The following is a 10,809-nucleotide window of genomic DNA, read 5'->3' as shown; positions in this document are numbered from 1 at the left end:
CCTTGCGGGCGCTATCAAGTTTGCACGTGTTTTTATAAACGCAAACCTTTAGTAGATCGGGCCCATTGTGTATAGAGCAACTGTAATGACTGAATTTCCCTCCCTGCGATAAATAAAGTATTTCTGATTCTGATTTCCGTCCCTGAAGGCAGCTAGTCTTTAAAACAGTTTCAGTACACTAGGGTACAGGTGAGATTCAAGTCTGTAACCTTTTATAAGCAGCAGGGTATCATGGGTAATTGGGATGCACACAGTGAAAAGCTGATTTCAGCGAACCATTACCTGTGACAGGAGCTGCTCTCGGTGCATGTAACAATGAAACCTTCATTTTGATTTATCTACACAGCAAATACAACTGAAAGAACACATTTAAACTACACCTTTTCAAACAAAACTCTTCAACCTAATTAAGTTGTGTTTACTAAAGTACTCCTCAGGAGGAGGATATTATGATGCCTCTTATTTGTCAAACTCCTGAATCTTTAGTGATGTAAATGAGCTAAAACCCAAATTAAGGTGCAGCGCTCAACACTCTGATATAGGTCACACTCTGAATTTAACATCATAAATAAATCCACCGCCTTAAACTGACTGTTCAATGAGCTCACTCTCCACTACAGAACATCCCTGAATTACATCTATTTCACAGTCAAGCAGCATGAATCCTATCTGCCAGCTCTGCACAAACAAAGAAGCAGGTATCATCATTCTCACAGGGAAAGCAATATGTTCACTAAAAGAGCCAGATGCAACACGGCTGTGGTCAATAGATTACATTGTGGGACAGGCCGGCTGTATTGCATGATGAATTGTTTCTCATTACATCCAGTTTAGGTTTATCGAAGTTGTTAGTCCCATTACACAGAGCTGTGCTGCACACTGCTGAACACCAAACACTGGCAGACAGGCAGCGGATTCAAACGTAGAGGAAAATAATGTTACTGTATTTCATTATTCAAATGCACATTTAAATATTTGTGTTTGTCCATTTGACAAATATTGAATAATGGCTCAGGGAACAAGTAGGAGAAATGTGCTGCAGCTGAAATAACCAAATATGTAGTCGTGATGTCAGAGTGCACCGAGTTTCAAGTGGGCAAGTCTGCAGTGGCCCTGCAGAGGTCTATGGGAACAAGGCTGTGAAGGGATGTCCAGCTAACAGACCCTTTAATGCATATAAGTGAATGTTTTAAATGTTTCATGTGCGTTATTCCCTGCAGCAGTGGATACTTATATCGCTCGCTGACAGGAAATAAACCCAGGCTATTTCCTAGCGATGTAATTCTAATTAAATGGTCTATGTAGGAACAGCTTTCCTAATCACAGCTCTCACGCTCAGCTCTACAATCTGCACGTATGCAGTCTAGACAGCTCTATAATTAAACTGTAAACTATAATGGATATAAACAGTAATGGTAAACACTGTTACTCTCCCTGGATGTTAAATGACTGAGCTAATAATAGAGCTCCACAGGCTTAGCCTCCAATCTTTATGTATCTGCACAGTGTGAACAGTTGCACTGTATGTTTTAGGATTAATGAATGTTTCTGAAGGCTGTCTGAGAGCAGCAATGCTCCACTACACCAGCCGCTGTTGGTCTTCACTTGCAATGAATGCATCCAAGGTTTGTGTGGTAATAGGAAATGCCAAAGCACCCTTGAAGCGTCCTTAAAATTCAATATTGTAATATGGTTTTCATTTGTCATAATTTCAGTTTTATAACAGGGAGGGGTTGTAAAATATGTTGTCCTTTTAAAGTCAAGTATGGTCATAATTTCTACTCAGACACCTCAGTTTAATATAACAGTGTCCTCACAGTGAAAGTTTAACTCTCTAAATATGTTTGAAGACAAAAGAGTAGAAGCTCTGCTGGGTCTTTGTATCGATCACATAAACATGCCCTTTGGATACTTCAAGCTTGATGCATTAAATTCATCCTAAGAGAGATTGATTGCACGGGTCAAAGGTATCTCAGTCATAAAATGAAAACTGCAACTGTCCTTCAAAACCCTCCAAATCAGACTCAAGGATTTGTGTAAATATGCCTTTAATTTACAAAATAACTTCAGTTAAAAGACCTCAGTTCAAAAGGCGAACAAATTCCACCATATCCATTTCCGGTCCGACTCCGATCCATCACAACATCCAATCTTTCTATCCTAGTCAATGTGTTAACTTCCACTGGATCTGCTCCGTTGCGTTCCGGCTGCGTCTCTGATCCGGCATCGGAGTCCTCCGGATCAGATACACAAGACTTCTATTTTTGCTGGATGCTGGAGCACGACGCATCAATCTCAACAGAGCAGATGGAGCGGGACAGGAAGTGAGGCACCAAAACAAATTGAAAACATCCGGTTAATTTTCAGAATAAAACACTCTGTGTTATCACCAGATCGTATTTCACTTAACTACAACAACAAACCAAAGTCATGATGAGTGGAGCCAGGCCTGGAGTCAACAGGACAGAGGTTTTCAGAGGACCAGAAAGACAACATGGACGAGGAGAGGAAGAGGAGAATCCTTGATTCAGTGATCACCGCGGCAAAACGTCGGTCACATGACTCCAGCTGTCAGGTGGTCGTGCTCCGTGCTGCGTTCTGAAACAACTGGTGGAGAGAGCATGGAGCCGAACTGCAGCGGATCAGAGACAGACCGGACACGGATCTGGTGGAAGTCTGATGAGAGACAGTACATTACACAGAGGCTTCTCTCTGGATTACTCAGAACTATTTACTTATAAGAGTAAGAGTAAATAACTTTTGAAAAGTTTTTTTAACAAAGATCCAATTGTTAATTTATGATGCAGTCCAGTGGTTTGGGAAATCTAAACACTTATCAGGTTTTACAACACAGCAGCAAGAAGATCTGTTGCTCGTCTTTACATGTTTAATGTCAGACGTTATGTTGGCTACACCAGTGTTGCTGACTTAGTGACTTTTTTTTCTATATTTAGCGAGTTTTTAAACCGCTCTAGCATCTCTTTTTCAAAAAATTGACTAGCGACAAACAGTGGTGGACAAAGTACACAACTTCATTACTTAAGTCAAAGTATAGATACTCCAGATGAAATATTACTCCGATACAAGTGAAAGTTGCTCTGTCAAATTATTACTTGAGTTAAAGAACTGGAATTCTTCCTTTTAAAAATACTGAAGTATTCAAAGTACTTCTTAAAAAATCTCAAAACTTTATACTTTTTACAATACATGAATGCAGTCAAGAATACATAGCACTAGTGTAATACACCATTACTTGAAATCTCTAAAACTATACCATTGAATAAAAACAGACACTAAGTCACTCCAAGCTCTTTTCTTCAAGTTTACAGACCCCCTGGCGCCCTCCTCCAGGGGGTCAGGACCCCCACTTTGAAAAACACTGTGCCACCCATTCATGGAATTCAGTCAATGTTCTAGACACAACTAGAAAAATACACATAAATAAGATGTATCATGAAACAATGGGGAAAAAAAACATAGAGATGCCATTTAAAAACTAATCAATACAGGCCTTGCAGGGTGTAACTATTTATTGAAATCATTATTCTTCATGCAGGCTCTAGAGGGGCGTGCTGCTTATAGCTCAGACTCCCTGCTGTGCCCTAAAATGACATCAAGATATGCAAAACAAGACAACAAGCCTCACCAAGTTTCTGTTGCAACACTGCGACAAAACACCTGATTGACTGCTGCAACAGAGGTCATGGAGATACAGTACAACCTGCCCCTCACAGACCACCTTCAGGCCGTGTGATGGGCAGCAGAGCTGACACATGCAGATCAGTGCTAACAGCAGCCAGACAGAGTCCTGATCACATCAGACAGTCAGGAAGAACCCACCACGTAACAGCAGCACTGCACAGCTCAGATAGGTGGTACTGAGAGCTGGTTTTGACACCCTGCTATCAGAGTCCGGTCAGGAGCACTCACCTGCTTTGAAGTGAAGTTGGTGTTTGAACACACTCAGCTTTTACAGCTCCTGCAGAGATGAGCATGAGCAGGTGAATGATATATACAGTACATTATGGGATACCATCGCTCAGAGGAAGACGTTAAAGACATACAAACAAAATGGCAGCACCTTATTCACCCCATCAATTCAATCAATCAATCTTTATTTGTATAGCTCCAAATCACAACAAACGTTATCTCAAGACGAGGAAAACCTTTCTTTAACAGGCAGAAACCTTGAGAAGAACCAGACTCATGTTAGACAGCCATCTGCCTCGACAGAGTTGGGTCTGGAAAGAGGGATAGAGGAGAATAAGAGAGAGAGAGGGAGCAGTGACGTTCAGCACAAACCTGGTTGGCAGCACCTAAACACCTGAAAAACTACTGACAGATACTGCTGAGCAAAACTTTTACACATACTGTGTGCACAGAGAAGTTTTTGCACATTAGATATGGTCATATCATTGGACGTCTTCTCTCTTTCCATCATTTGGTATCTTTTGACAGTCTGCAATTTCATACCACAGCTGTCACTCAGCCCCGTCAGTGACACTGATCTGTCTCTCCCTCAGGTGACATGGTGTATTAATCAGAGCACCTACATATGAAGTTTGTATTCCTTTGTGAGATGATACTTACTATCTATTCTACTGCATTTACTCACGTACACACATGGGTAGTAATGTGAGAATCAGAAACGGAGAAAGCCGCTGCAACTGTCGTGAATGTTTTCTTCTTCTTTTGCTATTTAAAGTAGTTAGACTTCTTCTTCTTCTGGTACTTCATGAGGTTAGCAAACAGCTTTAAGACGCTCTGTAGCCACCATCTGGCAGGAACACCGTATTACAACCAGGAACCGGGGAAAACGATGAAAAATTTAAAATAGCAACTCTTTGTTTTTACAAAGTGAACATATATTTGAATATCAGAAAATCCTTGCCCATCCCTACTAACAACAGGTTACAGACCCTTTCTGGAGTTGATTTACTGCTCATGACTTTTGTGCTTCTACCATCAGTGAGTATGCTCGTAAACGGCTAAAAGTCCTGTTGGTGTCGACATGGATCACAGATATGTGGCTGTTCTGTAGTTGTTAACAATGAATCCATCATCAATAATTATTCCTTATCTATAATATCTGATTTATGGTCAGGAGTCCATATATGGTGATTTATTTTGAAATAGAGCAGATAGTATATGCAGTATACGTGTTTGACTTCCTGTCTAGATCCATCTTCTGAGAGGAGGGGGTGAGTAGTTTCAGATTCATCAAACCGTATTTATCTGGCTGAGTTAGCATTTGGAGATACGACCACAAGGACACATTTGGAGACTTCTTCAACATATACGTTTTTAATGATGTAACAATGAGGTGTTTTGTGTTCCTCCAATCATAAAAACAATGGGAGGACAATTATACTGTGGTTACATCTTCAGTCTTTTCATGACTCGTACTTTCTTTGGATTCATCTGATGTCTGCTTGTTGGAAGAGAATAAACCTTTGCTCAGACTTCAACCGTCTTCAGAGATTTTTTAAAACCTTTTTCTGACTCCAAAAGCTTCTCTTTGAGTTGTTTGAAGAGTTAAGGATGTAAATCAGCCACATCAGGAGTTGGTTGTGTGCAACAGATGAGTCAAACTAAATGTTTGGACACGAGATCTAACAAAAGCTCACTTTTCTTTACTGGTTTTCTTTTAGTACTCTAACTGAAACCCACAAATCTCCTCCTCGTTTTGGTGCATACACCTAATCTGTAGCCATATTTGTCAGGTTGGGGGAGCAGAGCCTCTTGCTTTTGTTTATTCTGTGACAAAATGTCACTGTTGACTTTGGGTTTCACTCTTTATACGCTGCAGTTAAAGCCAGCACAACACTCCTGCAAAAGAAAGCTCTGGATGAAAGAGCCAAACTTCTCTTATTACAGGCTTTGAAAGCTGTCAGGCCAAGTAGCTCCTGCCTCACCCCCATCAGGCACCTCTTAATGACACAGAGAGGCTTTTGTGACTCTGAAACTACAATTGAAAGACTTTAAAACTGCTGACTCACACGAAACAAAAGGGGAATATCTGTCAAGAAACACTCTTCATGTTACATTTTGAGGACTTATCTTGTGTTTCTTACAGAATGGGCTGGGCCATCACATCATTATTGGCTTTCAAATGAAGCTGCATACTGTGCTCACCTGTTTTTACCCTTCTTTCCCTCATGAGTGTTTGCTGTGCTTTCAAATTTGGTGAGTTGAAACGGTTCAAAGGTTTTTTTTGCCTTGAAATGGCTGCAGGACATTAGTCTAACCCAGGACTTCCACCAGATCTGTGTCCGATCCATCTCCGATCCACTGAGGTCGGTTTCTCCACTCTCTCATCCATCAACACCCACCGGTTGCGTTTTCAGAACACAGCACGGAGCAGGACCTCTGGACAGCTGGAGTCATGTGACCGAGGTTTTCCCACGGTAATCACTAAATCAAGGATTCTCCTCCTCCTCTCCTCATCCATGTTGTCTTTCTGGTCCTCTGAAAACCTCTGACCTGTTGACTCCAGGCCTGGCTCAGCTCATCATGACTTTGGTTTGTTGTTGTAGTTAAGTGAAATACGATCTGGTGATAACACAGAGTGTTTTATTCTGAAAATTAACCGGATGTTTTCATTTTGTTTTGGTGAAACCCGACTTCCTGTCCCGCTCCATCTGCTCTGTTGAGATTGATGCGTCGTGCTCCGGCATCAGGCAAAAATAGGAGTCTTGTGTATCTGATCTGGAGGACTCCGACCTGCCGGATCAGAAACACAGCTGGAAGGCAACAGAGCAGATCCAGAGTAAGTTAACACATTGATTAGAATGGAAACCTATCAGATCCGGTGCTGTGACAGAGCGGAGACGGAGCGGACACAGATTCAGTGGAATTTGGCTGTAAGTATGCAGACACATTCAGTCTGAGATGACTCAAATCCTGGGAGCACACATACAGTACACCAGCTTGTCTTGGCTTGTAAGCTCTGCCAGTGTAGATCATCCTGATTGGCATGTGCACATTAAGTGGATGAGGTATATTGCTAGAGGACAAAGTGCGTGAAACAGCGTAAAACCTTGGAAGAGATACAACGATGCAAACAGCTGTGCATCATCCTCTCATTTCCAGCTCTGTTCTCTGGCTCAGGTCAAACGCTTGACCAATCTACTCTTGTTTTCTAAACTATCACACAGCTAGAGAAGAGGATGTGGACACCCAGCGGGTCTGCTGCCAGCACACTATCCTCTCAGGAAGATAGAACCCCTCCCACTATCTTTGTGATGGGAAAACGATAGCAGAAGCCTTAAGATGCCCTTCGAGAAGTGATCAGTGTGACCCGCCCACCTGACTTTAAGTGAAGCTGTACGTCAGACTGACAGCTCAGATTAAAGCAAACGCTTCAAACTGTTAAAGTAGAAGCTCACTGCAAAAAGTGTTTACTCTGAGTTTACTCTGGGCACAAGGAGGGTTCCCGATGAGGAAAAACAGGCGAACCTATAATTTTCTACACAAGAAAGAAAAAACAACAACCGATAAATCCCCAGCATATACAGCTGCTCCTCGTCTGTAGACAGACAGACAGGACTGTGTGGGCGTCATTCATGCCAGCTGATTAACCCTCCCACCATAGCCAGATTAGCCTAATTAAGTGCTTTCTAGCCTGGGTAATTATGCTTATTTAGTGTTGCATCAAAGAGGAGAGATAAATATGACTTTAAAGATGAAAATATTAATAACTGGCATGGAAATAATTGGACGATATTAATGCTTTTTCAATCATATTAAAGACTGCAGCACTGCTTCTCTGTTGACTGCCTCGTATTCTGTCTTTTATGTTTATAAGTCTAACTGTGTTGATGCTTTGTGATGAAGTGTGACCATGTGTTCAGGACAAATTTGAGGCTCTTTAACGTAATTTTTATTTTGGTTTAGGCAACTTAAACAGTCAGTTATACATCTTTACTTTATCTGTTGCTATATGGTTTCATAAAATATAAAACAACAATAAGCAAAAATGCAAAGACATACATTTAAATGAATGAATTAACAAATAAGAGTAAATTATACTGTAACCTCTGTCCCGGACGCTGTAAGAATCACGAGCCGATTCTTAACAACTCCTTTTATTCACCAGTCACGGTCAGCCCTGACCATGCCAGTTCCAATAAGGGCAACAAAACAATCCCTTAATTCAGGGGTGTCCAAAGTACAGCCCGGGGGCCAATCGCGGCCTAAGATTCACTTATTTATGGCCCCAAGCTTCCATCTTAAAACGTGTTATTTATAGCACAGAAATGTATCACATTCTAAATCATCTGTTCATTTGCAGTTTCTTTCAAGTGCACAAACAAAACTGAAGTCAATCCAGAAACCTCTCAAAAAGCTTCATATGGACTACTTGTCTAAAGCCAAAGCTCTGGGAATTCTGCAAGATGGCAATAAAGAAGAAACACAAGAACTCTTAAAGTTGACTGGTTTTCAAATTAATGTTTTTATCACGATGTGAGAATGTCAATAAAAGTTCAGAAGACACAAAAGCGGACACAAGACAAGATCAACATTATGAAATTGTACAGAAAAGGCTAAAAAAATGCATAAAAAATGTTAAGAACACAGGAAAATAAATATTTGGTTATAAAATGTTGTCTGCTGGTCAGAAAAGTCTTAAAAACAACATGAAAAAGAAGTGTGATGAAATCCAGATCGTGATCCTGCCATAGAAAAATAATGATACAATATATTTCCCACATTGCCCGACCCTAATGAAAAACATTTTCCTCCAGAAGAAGTTACACTTTTCTAATGTTTAAGTGGCTTTTGGAGAACTGAAGACTACCTAGAACTTTACTGATTTATTGAGGACAAAATGTAAAATAAATGTTATCAAATAGAGAGTTCATATATAACTTTTATGATTCCTAAGTCTCAGTTGGAGCCACTGGCCCTGAGGTATTCTGACAACATCAAATGTGGCCCTCTTTGAAAAAAGTTTGGACACCACTGCCTTAATTAGTCAATAAAGCTCCTAACTTCTTTCTCCCGCTCGCACACTCACTCTCATCTCCGCCCCCTCCTGATGCCTTCACTAACTCAACACTGTAGGAATTAACAGCATCTACATTGAACACAACCAACAAACTGTTACAGAGCTGTTACAATACATATATATATATATATATATATATAGAAATAGAAATAATAGAAAAAGAAAGGAAGGAAGAGAAAAACAGAAATACAAATAAAAGAAGTGAATAAATAAATGAAACTAAAAACGGCACTTAACTTTACCAACACAATCAAGGCAGGGCTCCACCTTCCAACCAAAACATCCCTCTGAAGTCCAGCACACAAGGCCTCAAAATCACTAGCTCGACTCTTCTGTTGTCCCTAAATGGTGGAATGAATTGGTCAACTCCATTCGATCTGCAGAGTCCCTCTCTACTTTCAAAAGACAGCTAAAGACCCAGCTCTTTAGGAAGCACTGTGCACTTAGCTAGACTGTTCTCCACTGTTGTCCCCAGTGGCAGATCATGTCTTCCAGCTACAGTTGACTCGCACTGTCCTGCTCTACTCTGGGAATCTGTGTTCAGGTCTTGAGTGACCCAGCACTTGGTACTTTGGTCATTATTGTGGTGATGTTAATTGTTGATGAAGATAATGGAAGGTCTTAAATGGTTTGGTTGCTTCATTGTAGATGTTCCTTATTTTATTATTATAACAAAAAAAAAAATAAATCCTTATTTACTTTTGTGCATTGCCTTTACACTGCTTGTTAGTACCTGCACCCAATGGACTTGAAGCACTTTGTTACTCTTACTGATCTTGTTTCCTCTTGTCTAGATCTTTGCTTGTGTTGTTCTTGTTCTTGTATGTACGTCGCTTTGGATAAAAGTGTCTGCTAAATGACATTGTAACATTGTAACATTGTAAGTCTCACAGAGTATGTTATCTTTTCATCAAATAGATTTCAGCAACCTTCTCAATCCATAAACTGAGAGACGGGGGCTCAGGTTTCAGGTTTTAACTACTTAATCGTGATACATTTGACTGCTGATGTCAACAGTATTTGTAGAAGGCAGGCTACTCTTTGCCTCTTCCTTCAATTCCCTGTGGTGTTACACGCAGTAATGCCATTTTCGGATCCTTTGGGAAATCTTGGTTTAACACTTCATTAAGCTTCCTGAAAACACCATCGCAAAATGTTTTTATTATGGGGCATGTCCAAAATATATGTGTGTGTGGTTGCCCAATTGTGCTCCACAATTTCTCCAGCATTGATTTGAGTGAGTTGGGCCCATTTTGGCAACTATTTCTGGTATCCTAAAGAATCTTGTTATAATTTTCCACTTAAATTCCCTCCATAGGTTTAAGTTAGTGACTAGATGTGCCTATGAGCTTATTTCCTCCCATGAGTCCTGTGAAATATCTATATTCATCTTGGTTTCCCACTTCTCCCTTATATGTGATGTATTATTGAGATTCCTGTCTATATATCTGGTAAAAATGACATATTACTTTTCTGTCCCTGTTTCTTAATAGCATATTTATCAAGAATGTTTCTATTGTGGATGGCTTCATAACTCTCTCCCATTCAGTATGTTTTGTTAAATAATTGCTCTTTTTAATGTATTCCATCCTTTTCACAGCTCCTGTTTTTACTTATTTTACAAAAAAAGACGTAAAAAACTTTTAAAACAAATTTAAGAAATGTAGCTACACTAAAGAGTCAAAAATACTCGAACCTATTCAACAAAATAAGAATAAAATCAGCTGCAGCTTACTTATGTAACCGGTGGAAATCTGCGTTGTGTTTGTTTAAAGTTGACTAACGACCAACACCAGGAC

The 10,809-nt window shown here is 40.2% G+C and overlaps 1 long non-coding RNA gene across 1 annotated transcript; it reads right to left on the bottom strand.

The window, feature by feature from the left end:
- Positions 1-2,631: 2,631 nt before the first annotated feature.
- LOC117812334 lies at positions 2,632-4,689 on the bottom strand. The gene is made up of 3 exons (XR_004631197.1): positions 4,591-4,689; positions 3,931-3,979; positions 2,632-2,676 (listed from the first exon to the last, which is right to left on the bottom strand). It is a non-coding gene; the product is annotated as an uncharacterized LOC117812334 (long non-coding RNA).
- Positions 4,690-10,809: the final 6,120 nt, after the last annotated feature.

The sequence above is a fragment of the Notolabrus celidotus genome, chromosome 5 (assembly GCF_009762535.1).
Source record: "Notolabrus celidotus isolate fNotCel1 chromosome 5, fNotCel1.pri, whole genome shotgun sequence".
Classification (NCBI taxonomy): domain Eukaryota; kingdom Metazoa; phylum Chordata; class Actinopteri; order Labriformes; family Labridae; genus Notolabrus; species Notolabrus celidotus.
This window is presented reverse-complemented; position numbering and strand designations above follow the sequence as displayed.